The following is a 14,842-nucleotide window of genomic DNA, read 5'->3' as shown; positions in this document are numbered from 1 at the left end:
ACAGCTAAACCATCCCTCCAAACCCCCGTTCTTCCATGAACTTCCACCCAATTTATTAAGTTTAGTTTTTCTTTTTCTTTTTGAGACAGAGTCTCACTGTGTAGTCCTGGCCTGAAATTTGTTATGTAGACCAGTGCCAACATGCTCGGTCATTTTATTAAATATAAGATCTTTCTAACGATAATGAAGCTTTTTCCCAATTCCATCTCCCTACCTGCTAGCCTGAGCCCACTCCCAACCCCCCAACCCCCATTCTTTGGATTGTCTTTGTCCTTTGCTGTCTATGTATCCCTAAGCCAGAAGTTCTGTTTTGTTTGTATCGCAAGCACGAGTTCATAGCGCATATGTTTCTCTCTCTACACTATTTCTTAGGTTCCTGCCTGCAGATGAATGTAGCTCTGGGTCGCTTACACTCCTGTTCTCTCTAGGATGCCACACTGTCACAACTTGTCATATGCCCTTTCCTGAGAGAGGTCTAGAGTGGCTGTTTTTCACCAGTAGAGCTGCCATAGTAGAGTTGCCACAGTCACAGAAACACACACTACACATGTTAATTTACTTAACCCTACAAAACTCTGTAAGGATTAAATCATTACCCCCAGGCCATGGAGGATGAAAACAGGCACTGAGAACTCATCATGTGCTTGACGTTATCCTGGTGGGTGGGTTTGGCAGGGCTGGGTTTGAGCACACATACCAGGCTTGCCAGGGAGACCAGGCGACACAGTGTGAACAATCTCCCTCAAGAGCTCTTCTGGGGAAAGACCTTGAGAGCAAGATTCCTGAGCCCTTGGTGTCCTGGACTCAGATTTTCTAGGTGCTGCCGGCTCATCTTCCAAAGTAGACATGTTTGTAGCAGACAACAGAAATTTGTTTTTGTTTTTTTCTTCTTCTTTCTGGTTATAAGAGACACATAAATTTTCACAAGGCAAAATAAAAAGAAATTGCTTGTTTTTATGTTTCTTCAGAGGTTGGAACTGAAGCCACTCTAAGGGAGAAGGCCTTCCCTGATGGGTTCCCAGGATACATTCTGTTTCTCCTGGGTTCCTTTGCTTCTGAATCTAACTTGTCAGAGTTTCTGAAAACCCTTGTACAGGCCCTACTCAGCTAACCTAGGTGTACACGGAGAGGATGAGCTACTTAAAGCTGATCGTCATCAGCCTTCCATCTATCTACCTGGGAACCATCTCAGCAGACTCACAGCTCAGTGACAGACAGAAAGGCCCTGAGGTCTAAGAGGGAGAGGGTCAGAAAATCTCAACTTCTAAGCCAATCCCAACTGTAAAGAGATACACACACACACACACACACACACACACATACATATACATATACATTGTGTGTGTGTGTGTGCATACACCACAGCACTAAGTGAGGCTTCTACTTTGGTGTGCAGATGTTTAAGAAAAACAAGCACCAAAATATCCCTAACATGACCCAGGAAGCCTAAAGAGCATTCATGCCCTGCAGTGTGTTATTGTAGCCAGTGGCCAGCCCTGCTTGTGATGGCGGGCCCCTGCTATCACAGTGCAGCTGTTCGTTCCTATTCACACTATTTTTACTGTACCCTTTTCTATGTTTAGATTCACAAGCACTTACTTAACCTTTGTGTTATAATGGCTTGCAAGGTACAACACAGTAGTGTCCTGTACAGGTCTGCAGCCTAGGTGCAAGATGCCTTATCATCTAGTTTGTGCAAGCATGGTGTGTTATGTTTGCATAACAACACAAAGCTACCTGATGATATAATAAATACCTAAAAGTAAGTACATTAATTGATTTAAAGATCTATTTTATTATTATACCTAAGTACACTCTGTTACACTGTCACTGTCTTCAGATGCACCAGAAGGGAGTGTTAGATCTCATAATGGATGGTTGTGAGCCACTATGTGGTTGCTGGGATTTGAACTCATGACCTCTTAACCACTGAGCCATCTCTCCAGCCCCCATTAATTGATTTTTAAAAGAGCTCACTGTTATATGTTGGAGCATCTTTTGGGTATATTCCCTGTAATGGTACAGCTAGGTCTTCAGGTAAAACGACTTCCAATTTTACGAGGAACCACCAGACTGATTTCCACGTAGCTGTACCAGCTCACGGCTCCACCAGCAGTGGAGGAGTGTCCTCTCTCCCACATCCTCACCAGCATCTGCTGCTGCTTGAGTTTTTTTTTATCTTAGCCATTCTGATTGGTGTGAGGTAGAATCTCAGGGTCGTTTTAATTTGCATTTCCTTGATAACTAAGGATGTTGGACATTTCTTTAGGTGCTTCTCAACCATTTGGTATTCCTCAGTTGAGAATTCTTTGTTTAGCTCTGTACCCCATTTTTAAATAGGGTCATTTGGTTCTCTCGAGTCTAACTTCTTGAGTTCTTTGTATATATTGGATATTAGCCCTCTATCAAATGTAGGTTTGGTAAAGATCTTTTCCCAATTTGTGGGTTGCCGTTTTGTCCTGTTGACAGTATCCTTTGCCTTACCGCAAGCTTTTCAATTTTATGAGGTCCCATTTGTCAATTCCTGATCTTACAGCCTGAGCCATTGGCATTCTGTTCAGGAAATAGCCACCCCCCCCCCATGTGTTCAAGGCTCTTTCCCACTTTCTCTTCTATTACATTCAGAGTATCTGAGTCGGGAGTTGGTGGCGCACGCCTTTAATCCCAGCACTCAGGAGGCAGAGGCAGGCAGATTTCTGAGTTCGAGGCCAGCCTGGTCTGCAGAGTGAGTTCCAGGACAGCCAGGGCTACACAGAGAAACCCTGTCTCGGAAAACCAAAATAATAATGATAATAATAATAAGATTAAAAAAAAAAGATTCAGCATATCTGGTTTTATGTGGAGGTCCTTAATCCACTTGAACTTGAGCTTTGATCAAAGAGATAAGAACAGATCAATTTGTATTCTTCTACATGTTGACCTCTAGTTGAACCAGGACCATTTGTTGAAAATGTTGTCTTCTGCTGGGCGTGGTGGAACACACCTTTAATCCCAACACTTGGGAGGCAGAGGCAGGAGGATTTCTGAGTTCGAGGTCAGCCTGGTCTACAAAGTGAGTTCCAGGACAGCCAGAGCTATACAGAGAAACCCTGTCTCAGAAAAAAAAAAAAATAAAGAAAGAAACAAAATGCTGTCCTTTTTCCACTGAATGGTTTTGGCTTCTTTGTCAAAGATCAAGTGACCATAGGTGTGTGGTTTCATTTCTTGGTCTTCAATTCTATTCCATTGATCTACCTGTCTATCTCTGTACCAATACCAAGCAGTTTTTATCACAATTGCTCTTCGTACAGCTTGAAGTCAGGGATGCTGATTCCCCCAGAGGTTCTTTTATTGCTGAGAATAGTTTTCGCTATCCTGGACTTTTTGTTATTTCAGGTAAATTTGAAAATTGCTCTTTCTATCTCTGTAAAGAATTGAGTTAGAATTTTGATAGGGATAGCATTGAATCTGTAGATTGCTTTTGGTAAGATAGCCATTTTTACTGTTAATCCTGCCAATCCATGAGCATAGGAGATCTTTCCATCTTCTGAGGTCTTCTTTGACTTCTTTCTTCAGAGACTTGAAGTTCTCGTTATATAGATCTTTCACTTGTTTGGTTAGAGTCATACCAAGATATTTTATATTATTTGTGACCATTGTGAATGGTGTTGTTTCCCTAATTTTTTTTCAGACCATTTATCCTTTGTGTAGAGGAAGGCTACCGATTTGTTTAAATTAATTTTATATCCAGCCATTTTGCTGAAGTTGTTTATCACCTGTAGGAGTTCTCTGATAGAATTTTTGGGGTTGCTTATGTATTCTATCAAATCAAAAGATGCTCCAACATATAGAAAGGACACATGCTGCACTATGTTCATAGCAGCCTTATTTATAATAAGCTGGAAACAACCCAGATGTCCCTCATCAAAAGAACGGATACAGAAAATGTGGTACATTTACACAACGGAGTTCTACTCAGCTATTAAAAACAATGGCTTTATGGAATTTGCAGGCAAATGGATGGAACTAGAAAATATTCTGAGTGAGGTAGCCCAGACATAAAAGGACACACATGGTATGTACTCACTGATAAGTGGATATTAGCCCAAAAGCTCAAAAGCTCAGAACACCCATGATACAACTCACAGACCATATGAAGCTTAACAAGAAGGAAGACCAAAGTGTGGATGCTTCAGTCCTACTTAGAAGGGGAACAAAATAATCATGGGAGGTAGAGGGAGGGAAGGCATGGGAGGGAGAGAAGAGGGGGAGGGAAAAGGGGGGGCAGGATCAGGCATGGGAAGAGAGGAGAAAATCCAGAGGGTCAGGAAATGAAATAGAAATATGTAGCAGTAAGGGGTAGGGACCTGGGGGGAGCCACTAGAAAGTCCCATATACCAGGGAAACAAGATGTTCCCAGAACCCAAATGGGATAATATTAGCCAAAATACTCAACAAAGGGGAGATAGAACCTGTAGAGACAACCTCCAGTAGATAGACACAGACCCCAATTGAGGGATGGGGTCACCCACCCATCTCAAAAATTTTAACCCAGTCTAAAGGAGAGGCAGGGACCAAAAAATAGAGCAGAGACTGAAGAAAAGGCCATCCAGGGACCACCCCACCTATGGATCCATCCCATCTGTAGACACCAAACCCTGGCACTATTGGTGATGCCAAGAAGTGCTTCCTGGCAGGAGCCTGATAGAGATGTCCCCTGAGAGACTCTGCCAGCACCTGACTAATACAGATGCAGATACTCAACGGAGGAGTTAGGGAAAGGACTGAAGGAGCTGAAGCAGATTGCAACCCCATAGGAAGAACAACAATATCAACTAACATGACACCTCAGAGCTCCCAGGGACTAAACCACCAGACAAAGAGTACACATGGAGGGACCATGGCTCCAGCTGCCTATGTAGCAAAGCATGGCCTTATCTGGCATCAGCGGGAGGGGAAGCATAAGGGGATGTGGGAGAGGTGAGGCAGGAGTGGGTGGGTAGATGGGTGGAGGAGCACCCTCTTAGAGGCAAAGGGGAGGAGGGATGGGATGGGGGGATTGTGGAGGGGAGACCAGGAAGGGGGACAACATTTGAAATGTAAATAAATAAAATAACCAATAATATAAATAAAAGAGCCACCTGACAACTAAATCACTTCACAGCACATTGCCCAAAAGGGACGGACTTCCCATTTAGAAGAGAATTTCTGAAAAGCAGGTTTGGATAATGATGCATACTTTGCGAATTTAGACTAGCAGGCTCTCAAAGCTTGACACCTTAAGTTAGTTCACAGACCAAAAAAAAAAAAAAATGTATAGTTGATGTTTCAAATCACTGGAATAAGGAGAGCAAATGCAAAAACCATTCCATAATTCAGGCATAATTCCCCGTCTAATTACGGGGAATTTCCTTTCTAGATTGAGGTATGAGCTTTGGGTGAAGGGAGTCTCACATTCCCTCTGCATTGGCATGTGTTTTAAAGCAGAATATAATAAAACAATAGAATTTCAAAATAAGATCACTATTCTTGGGGGAAAAAATCCTCAAAATACAACTGTTTTCATGTCTAATTATAAAAATGCATATGTGTAAAAAAACACCTTATTTTTGGAATATTTTTTAAAATTTTGTAAAATATATTAAATACATGCAAGTTCTCACTATGTGGCTCTGGCTGCTGAACAATGATTGCCACCAACCATCTCTACAACCTTGTGCCTCACTGAACCTGCACCACTGCTTTCAGTAGGGTTTTACTGCTGTGAACAGACACCATGACCATGGCAACTCTTATAAGGACAACATTTAATTGGGGCTGGCTTACAGGCTCAGAGGTTCAGTCCATTATCATCAAGGCAGCAACATGGTGACTTCCAGGCAGCCATGGTGCTAGAGGAGCTGAGAGATCTGCATCTGAAGGCAAACCGAAGACTGGCTTCCAAAACAGCTAGGAGGAAGGTCTCTCAAAGCCTATGCCCACAGTGACACACCTACTCAAACAAAGGCACGCCTCCTAATAGTGCCACTCCCTGGGACACACATATTCAAACCACCATTAAACATTAAACCATTAAACACTAACTACCCTTTCTGTCTTCTCCTGGGTCCCAATAAACCCAATCCATCCTTTGTCCCTAGGTGTCTGGCTCCTCCAGGTCTGCCTCTAAGTGAAGTCCTGCATTCTCTCACTGCCATATCACTCTGTGTAACAGCTTCTCCTGCATCTTTGTTGAGAATATCAGACTTTCCTTCTTCTTAAGATTAGATAAAATTCCTCCATTTGCATCTGTCTTTGTTTGTTTGCTAATGGTGATTACATTTCCTTTGTCTTTCAGCCATTGTAAATGGTGTTGCTATGGACACGGTATACAAATATTTACCAAAGGCTCTGTTCCCAGTGCTTTAGAGTAAATCCTTAGAAGTGAAACTAGGAGGAGCTAGAGAGATGGCTCAGCAGTTGGGAGCACTCCTCTAGAGGACCCAGGTTCAATTCCCAATACCGACATGTCTGCTCACAGCTGTGTGTAACCCTAGTTCCAGGGCATGTCCATGCAGGCAAAATACCCATACCCAAAGTAAACAATAAAATCTTTCTTAAAAAGTGAAACCTGGGGTGGGAATGCTGAAGAGGTGGCTCTGCAAGCAGGTCATGCCACTTTCCTGTCAAGCCTGACCACTTGAGGTGAATCCCTAGGTCCTGCAATCTCTGACAATTAACAGGGTGAGGTCACAGGTCTCTTCCAGCTCTTCCAGCCATGGCTGCCCTACGTGGACATAAGAAAAATAAAATTGAACTTATTGATGCCAGTATTATTTTGAATTATTGTCATTCAGACTCTAACTTAATTCAAACACAGACATCCAGAAGATCACTGACTACCACACAATGTAGTTAGCCTCAAGATGATTACAGACTTATTAAATAAAAACGTATTAACCTAGAAATGGAGGCTGATGGCTTGTGGACTGCCAGATGATGCTGTGGCAAAATGAAATCTCATGTCACTTAGCAGCCCTTTCCTCAGAGGTACACAATGCAGATGGCAAGAGCCTGCCTGCTCTCAGTCTGCTGGGCATATGATGTGGTTATGAAAGATTACTGACAGCACAAAGATATTAAAAGACTCAAAGGAGATACGAAACAATTTTCTACCAAGTCAGCAACATGAACAAATATGGATTCTGTCATTGTTTGAAACTAGTGGTACACACTTGTAACCTCCCATAAGCCTGAAGCAGGCTGAGCCAGAACTTGACCTTGCTGCCACTAGAGAGATTATCTAGGGTGGAGCCTTCCTCCCTAGATCACTCTATTGTTCAGGCACTGTCGCTGTTCCTCTTAAAGATACTGCTACCTGCTGAGTGGCTCCCTGGATCTATTCTGGAGACTGTGCCCTATCCTGCACGTCAACACCTGCAGCTGGTTCCAGGTTCCAAAGATGAATTGGCGGGAATGGGCTTTCCCCTCTCCTTTATGAAGCGTGTCTGCCATTAAACATGTGAACCTTGAGCAGACTAGTTGTCTTGGTTCCATTATTTCTCAACCCGCCTAGGCTCCCTCTTTTCTTTCAGTTCCAAGATGCCTTCCAGGCTCGAACCTGAACATGTGAGCCGCTGGCCAGCCCCAACACACACCATAAGACATGTCACACACCAACAAGCAAAAAAAAAAAAAAAAAAAAATGTGGATTTTTTCCCCCCAAGGCAAATGATGTATTTATTCACCTATTTAATTATACTGGGGAACAAACACAAAGCCTTGTACATTCTTTTTTAAATATTTATTTATTCATTTTACATCCCAATATCAGGGTCCTCTCTTCTCCCAGTCTACCCCCTCAAAGCTCCTCCCCCTCCATTCCCTTCTCCCCTTCTCCTCTGAAAAGGGGAAGCCCCCTCCCGCCCACCCACCCACACACACATCAGTCATTGTAGGACTAGGTACATCTTCTCTCACTGAGGCATGCAAGCTGATTTTAAAGTGAAACTCACCCATCAACAAAGCTGGGGCAAACTAGAACCAAGCCAGGGGCAACAGATACAGAGAAAAATGAAGAGAAGACTCTAGAAGATATTAGGAGACAAAAATTGTAGCCGTTATAACGATATGATCAGATCAACTGCCAACTAGACGTTCCCTGGGGCTCTGGCCCAGAAAACTTAATGACTGGATCCAAGTCATTAGGCGGTGTATACTTAACACTACCGTATAAAATAGCTACGTAGTATGCAACCAATGGTTTTACATGGTGGCATATGAGGGGGATCCCCACGAGTGCTCAAAAACCAGAGAACCTGGCAAAAGGCAAACGACCTCATGTGGCTCACTAGCACTTGTTGGAGGCTCAGGAGAGAACAGCTTGGATTTCTAAGACTTGAGATCATTTCTTATCAGACCCGGCTATGTTGCACACCAGGTGTTGACAAATAGTCTTACCTCTGACAACTGATTATTTCAGAAGACATTGGCAGTATGGGGGAAGCTAGCAGGCTATGTAAGTTGCCTTCAAGATCAGCCTGGGCTACTCCAGTTAGGATCGAAAAGAAAAACAACCAAAAGTTCTTCAAAACTACAGAATTCTTTCAAATCCTTTAACAGCTGATAAGATTCGTAGAAAATATACACCTGCCTCTTGGTAAGGGGTCTTGGGTTGTTTAAGACGGTAGACATAGTAAGCCATGAAGAGTATGGTGGTTTGAATATGCTTGGCATGGGAGTAGCACAATTAGGAGGTGTGGCCTTGTTGGAGGAAGTGTATCGCTGTGGGGGGTGAGCAATAGGACCCTCCTCCTTGCCATGTGAGGGCCATTTTCTCCTAGCAGCCTTCAGATGAAGATGTAGAACTCTTATCTCTTCCTGTATCATGTGTGCCAGGATGCTCCCACCTTGATGATAATGGACTGACCCTCTGAACCTGTAAGCCAGTCCCAATTAAATGTTGTCCTTATAAGAGTTGTCTTGGTCATGGTGTCTGTTCACATCAGCAAACCCCTAACTGAGACAGAGTAAGCCAGTAATCCCTCCATGGCCCCTATTTCAGTTCCTGCCTCCAGGTTCCTGTCTTGACTTCTTTTCCTTAAGGATTACAAGCTGTAAGATAAAACAAACTCCCCTTTTCCCTCCAACTTGCTTTTGGCCACTGTGTTTTATCACAACAGTAGAAACTGTAACTAAGATACATTTATAACCATTGAGCCATCTCTTCAGCCATCTATTTTTTAGACTATATATGGAGATTTACTTTAAAAGTGGATTTCTCATAGCCAACATGTAGGTGCTAATTTTTCAAACCAACTTGATGACCTCCGTTTTATCATCGAGGCTCTTGGGTCACTGATAGCCACAATGATTAATTTTTTTTCAAGTCATAACCAGTTTTATTTCAAAAGGACCCTGTATACATTTATCAATTCTAGTACCTTAATAGCTACCCAACATACAGAAACATGCATCATGAAAAGCAAGAATTATCACCCATCCCTTCTGCGTATTAGCAACTTGTCACTCCTGAGCCACAGTGCTCACATCACTGAGGTCTGTGAACAGTCACTCTTCGCATTCATCCTGAGTGAAAGATGGAGTGACTTGAGTACAAATACAACAAATTGTAAATAATTTCTTGCAAAAAAAAGTTACAAATTAAATCAAAGTATTTTACAGAATTTACTACAAAATGCCATAAAAACCCCCTTAATTTAAGCCCCCCCCCCCCCACTCCTCCCCTATCCGTCGAGCCAACTAGATGTCTTTGGGCATGATGGTGACTCTCTTGGCGTGGATGACACACACACAGATTGGTATCTTCAAACAATCCCACCAGGTATGATTCGCTAGCCTCCTGAAGGGCACCGATGGCTGCACTTTGAAACCTCAAGTCAGTTTTGAAATTCTGAGCCATCTCTCGCACCAGCCTCTGGAACAGCAGCTTCCGGATGAGCAGCTCAGTCTATGCAGCTCAGCCTATTTCTGGTAACCACGGATCTCTCTTAGAGCCACGGTCCCGGGCCTGTAGCGGTGAGGTTTCTTCACCCCACCGGTAGAGGGAGCGGTTTTCTGAGCCGCCTTGGTGGCCCACTGTTTGGGGGGAGGAGCAAGAGGGGTGCTTTCCCACTGATGGACTTCCTAGCTGTCTGCTTAGTTCAGGCCATTTTCTTTGACCCAATGCCGAAGTCTGAGGCCCTTGCTGGAACAGACGTGGTACGCTGTAAGTGCTTGAACAAGAGCTGCAATCTTCCCCAACGAACAACCAAACCACTCTGCGCCTTTCTGAAGTTTTAAAATCAGCTTTTGGCTCATGCATTTTGATGCTCACGTGTTTGGCAGATCATTGTGTAATAGTAGGGTAAACTACCTCCTTTATCATCATGCAATGCTGTCCCTGGTAACTTGTGGTATCTACTCTTTCTCCATTCATTAACTTTGATTTTATTTTAAAAAAATATTTTCAAAGACTTTATTTTGTAAAAAATTATGTGTATGTGTGGGTATGGGTATGTACATGTGAGTTCAGGTACCCTCAGAAGTCACAAGACAGTGTTAGATTCTCTGGAGCTAGAGTTATGGGCTGTTTTGAGCTTCCTGGTACCTGGTGGTGGAACTCATTTGGGAAGAGGAAACCTCAAATAAGAAAAAGTCCCGACAGATTGGCCCAAGAGGCATTTTCATGATTGGTGATTAAAGTGTGAGGGTATAGCTCCATGGTTGGTAAAACGGTGTTTGAGAAGACCTGGGCAGTGGTGTCGTATGCCTTTAATCTCAGCACTTGGGAGGCAGAGGCAGGTGGATTTCTGAGTTCGAGGCCAGCCTGATCTACAGAGTGAGTTCCAGGACAGCCAGGGCTACACAGAGAAACCCTGTCTCGAAAAACCAAAAGAAAAAAAAGAAAAGCCAAAACTGTTTGAGAAGGATCAGGAGGGGTGGCCTTGTTGGAGAAGGTGTGTCACTGGGGAAGGGCTTTGAGGATCCAAAAGTCTTGCCATTCCCAATATGCTCTCTCTGCCTCTCAAAAAAAAAATGTGAGTTCTCGGCTCCTCCTTCTTCCTTTGATCTGCAGTCAGGTTCTTACCCTCTGAAACCATAAGCCCAATTAAACACTTCCTTTTATAAGTTTTATAAGACTCTGGTCATGTGTTTTATGACAGCAATTTAAAAGTAGCCAAGACAGTATTTAACATTGCTTTATACACTCTCCTCTGGAAGACAGAGGGGGAGAGTTCATTTCCTAAGGAATCGCTCTATGTCTCCTTTGGAGGCTTATTTTTTTCTGGGTTTATGACTTTAGACTGAAGTATGCCTGAAACATTGCGTCTACATGGGGATCTTGGGCAGGCAGCTATCAAAGCTGGAAATGGAGTGTTGGCAGGAAAGAGTTTCTATGGGCTAAGCACTGATGTTGCTCAGGACCTCAGCGATGAACAACATGGGGCCACAGAAAGAACCACTGGCCTATATGCATGGCAGCTATCTGGCCCAGCTTCTCTGGCTCCTGATGAAATGTCTGGTGAAGACCGTGGAATTCTCATGATGGGGATAATACTCATGGAGAGAGCAGAGGTTGTGGATCCAGTAGGTGACAATGGTCCAGAAGAGGCTGCAGGCAGTGCTGAGAGGTGATTGTTCCTACTGCCCTGCATAGTGAGCATGGCTGTGCCCTTTCGTAGAATCATAGAAATGTCTGTTGACACCTTGCCAGAAAGCTGGGTCATGGTAACCCTGAGTTACTAAGGTTTTACGTGAAAAGAACAGAAGGTCTCAAGCCATCACCATAAGCCTCCCAATGGGCTTCTCTTGGCCTTACTTGTAATTACTTCCTGTAAAGGTCCCTCTAGCACGGAACACAGAGGAGCCGCTTGACATCAGCCCTGCAGATCCACGTTGGCCGCAACACTTGAGAATGTCAATAAACAAAAGAACGTTTCGTCCCAGCTGGATACGTGTGCATTTGGATGACGCCAGAGTTAAAAGGCTTGTAAGAAAAACAGCCAGTACTATGTAACAGGGTAGTTAGCCAGCAAAGTGCGCTCTAATGAGTCTTCCCTCCTGGTCCACAAGTCTGTATTCACACAGTCCACTACTGTGGTACATCAGCGTTGGTCTGAGCACTGCATAGACAGCATCAGGAATGACAATGTAGCTTGCAAAGCTACATCCTCAACACACATCACCACTGCGCCTTGATTGTCTCTTGGATCACTCTGAAGAAACCATGTACCATAGCTGAGGGACTAGCAAAGCAGTCCCATGGAAAATTTCAGATGGTAAAGAACCGACATCCTCTAACAACCAGCACCAACTTGTGAGTCAGGGTGAGTGAGCCACTTTGGGGAGTGAGTCCAGGCTTCTAAGGACTTTGGTCCTAACCAACACCTTACCTAGAAACTCACGAAAGATCCTGGAAGAGAACTACTAGCTAAGAGAATCTAGCCTGGTCTATATAGTGAGTTATAGGACACCCAGGGCAACACAGAGAAACCCCATCTCAAAAAACAAAACAAAATTATAACAGTTTTTACTCTGTGCATGTGTTTCTCTGTGTGTGTGTGTGTGTGTGTGTGTGTGTGTGTGTGTGTGTGTGTGTTGCACACCTGTCAAGACCAGGGTTTGTGTGTAGAAACCAGAAGCAACTTACAGGGTCAATTCTCTTTGAGCGTGGGTTTGGCAGCAGGTGCGGTTCCCCCAGAGCCACCTCCCTGGCCTAAATCAGCATTTTTGTTGTGAGCTTTGAGATGAGTTGTTAGGCCAGAGTGTTGAGATCTTTTACTCTGCTTAAATCTATGTGAGAAAAACAAACAATCCTTCTAAAATAAAAAAAGCTTTGCCCCGCAGACAGCTGTCTTCCTCTGTCAGGCAGCTATTGTACATTTTTAGTCACATTGCAGTCCTCACCTAAAAATAATCATTTTGAGAAATAATAACATCTCAGTCACAAAGACCCACCAACAAAGCACTACACAGCTAGTCAGTTAGGCTGTTTGGACAACTAGATTATAATCAGGCAAATAATTGGTCCAGACAGTATCTGAGGGTAAATAATGTCATTACAGTCCTGTCGCTCCGAATGAGCAGGAGGGGAAATTACAGTGATTTGGTTTCAGGAACACAGAGTACTGATGTATCACTGTGATTGTTATAGAAACATTGAATGGTGTATTTTCTAAAGAAAATGCCTGCAGCGAAAGAAACATGTTGAAAATATGCAATTGAAATCCCAGGGGAAATGCTAACCTCCACAGAAAGTGAAGTGCTAAAAACAAAACAAAAACAAACAAACCTCTGAGGTCTAGCTGCAACATGGCAAACCAACCAAAGTGACTTTGGACTATAGGATAAGAAGTGATCACTAGAAACTAGAGACAACTCAAACCTCTGAGGTCTAGCTGCAACATGACAAACCAACCAAAGTGACTTTGGACAATAGGATAAGAAGAGATCACTAGAAACTAGACCTCTGAGGTCTAGCTGCAACATGACAAACCAACCAAAGTGACTTTGGACGATAGGATAAAAAGCGATCACTAGAAACTAGAAACAACTCTCCACGTGTTGGGGGCTCTGAGATGCAGCCGTGAGCTACAACAAGTGATTTGGGACTTGACTCTCAGCATCATGTGTCTGTCTGTAAACCTAAGCTTCAAGTCACTAGAAGACAGGAACACTATGTCACTCAACTCATTGCCCAAGAGCTACAGCTCATTTTGAGTTCCCTAAGATGCAAAAAGCCAGAGAGGCAGGACTTCATAAAGGGTACAGTCCTAGGGCAGAAGGAATGAAGGGGAAACTAAGGAAGACAGAGAATGGGAAGCAAAGGCAAGGAAGTGTGCAGACCATGGTGATGTGTCTGCATGACAGCAGAGCCTGACTAGAGCATCCAGGTGGCCAATGCAGAACACACCTGAACAAGCTAGGATTGAGATAGATAGATAGATAGATAGATAGATAGATAGATAGATAGATAGATAGGTGGTGGGTGGGTGGGTGGATGGATGGATAGATAGATAGATAGATAGATAGATAGATAGATAGATAGATGATGGGTGGGTGGATGGATAGATGGATGGATAAATAGACAGACAGACAGACAGATAGATGATCTCTATGACTGTAAATAGTACCTGGAGGGAAAGCTGGAGCAACATAGCCACCAACTCCACCCTTACCCGCATTTCCTGCTGTATCAATTGCTTTTCTTGTTGCTACAGCCAAATATCTAATAAGAAGTAATTTTTCAGGAAGGAGGATTTACTTCTCCTCAGAGTTTAAAGATATGGTCCATCATGGTGGTGAAGGCATGGTTGCTAGGGGCAACGTGAGGCTGTGATGGCAGGCACATACAGCAGCTGGTTCACACCTCTGCAGAGAAGGGGGAAGGAAAACTCTTAGCCCAATTTTTCCTTTCTTCCCCGCTCCTTTTCATTCAGTCTGAGACCCCAGCCCATGAATTAGAACCACCTGTATTCAGAGATCTTCTCTCCTCGGTCCATAAGCTCTGGAAACACCAGAAGGGACACACTCGGGGGCTTTTGATCCAGTCAGGTTGATGCTAGATTAACCACCACACCTATGGTTTGAAATTTGGCCCATGAGGCATTTATTCCTGGAACACCTATGCCCTGTGAAAAGAGGTAAGGTGAGCTAGAAACTCTGAGAGTTAGCCTCAGGTAAGAGAAAAGTACACAGGCCCACAAAGGCATATGGATTCAAGAAGCCCAGTGGGTATGTCACCACGGCAACATGCCAACGCCATCCACCTGAGGCTTCCAAGGTCAGTAAGGCTGAAGAGTTAGTTGTACAGCCAGTTTTGGTAGGGTTGGAACTCCCTTGTGCTCTGCATAGAACAAGTGTAAGTAGAGCTTCAGACTCT

The 14,842-nt window shown here is 43.7% G+C and overlaps 1 pseudogene; it reads right to left on the bottom strand.

Annotated features, from left to right (window-relative positions):
- Positions 1-9,672: 9,672 nt before the first annotated feature.
- On the bottom strand, positions 9,673-10,130 carry LOC110307727 (annotated as a pseudogene).
- Positions 10,131-14,842: the final 4,712 nt, after the last annotated feature.

This window comes from Mus caroli, chromosome 13 (genome assembly GCF_900094665.2).
Source record: "Mus caroli chromosome 13, CAROLI_EIJ_v1.1, whole genome shotgun sequence".
Classification (NCBI taxonomy): Eukaryota; Metazoa; Chordata; class Mammalia; order Rodentia; family Muridae; genus Mus; species Mus caroli.
Note: the sequence above shows the minus strand (reverse complement) of the source record. Positions and strands in the feature narration are given on the sequence as shown.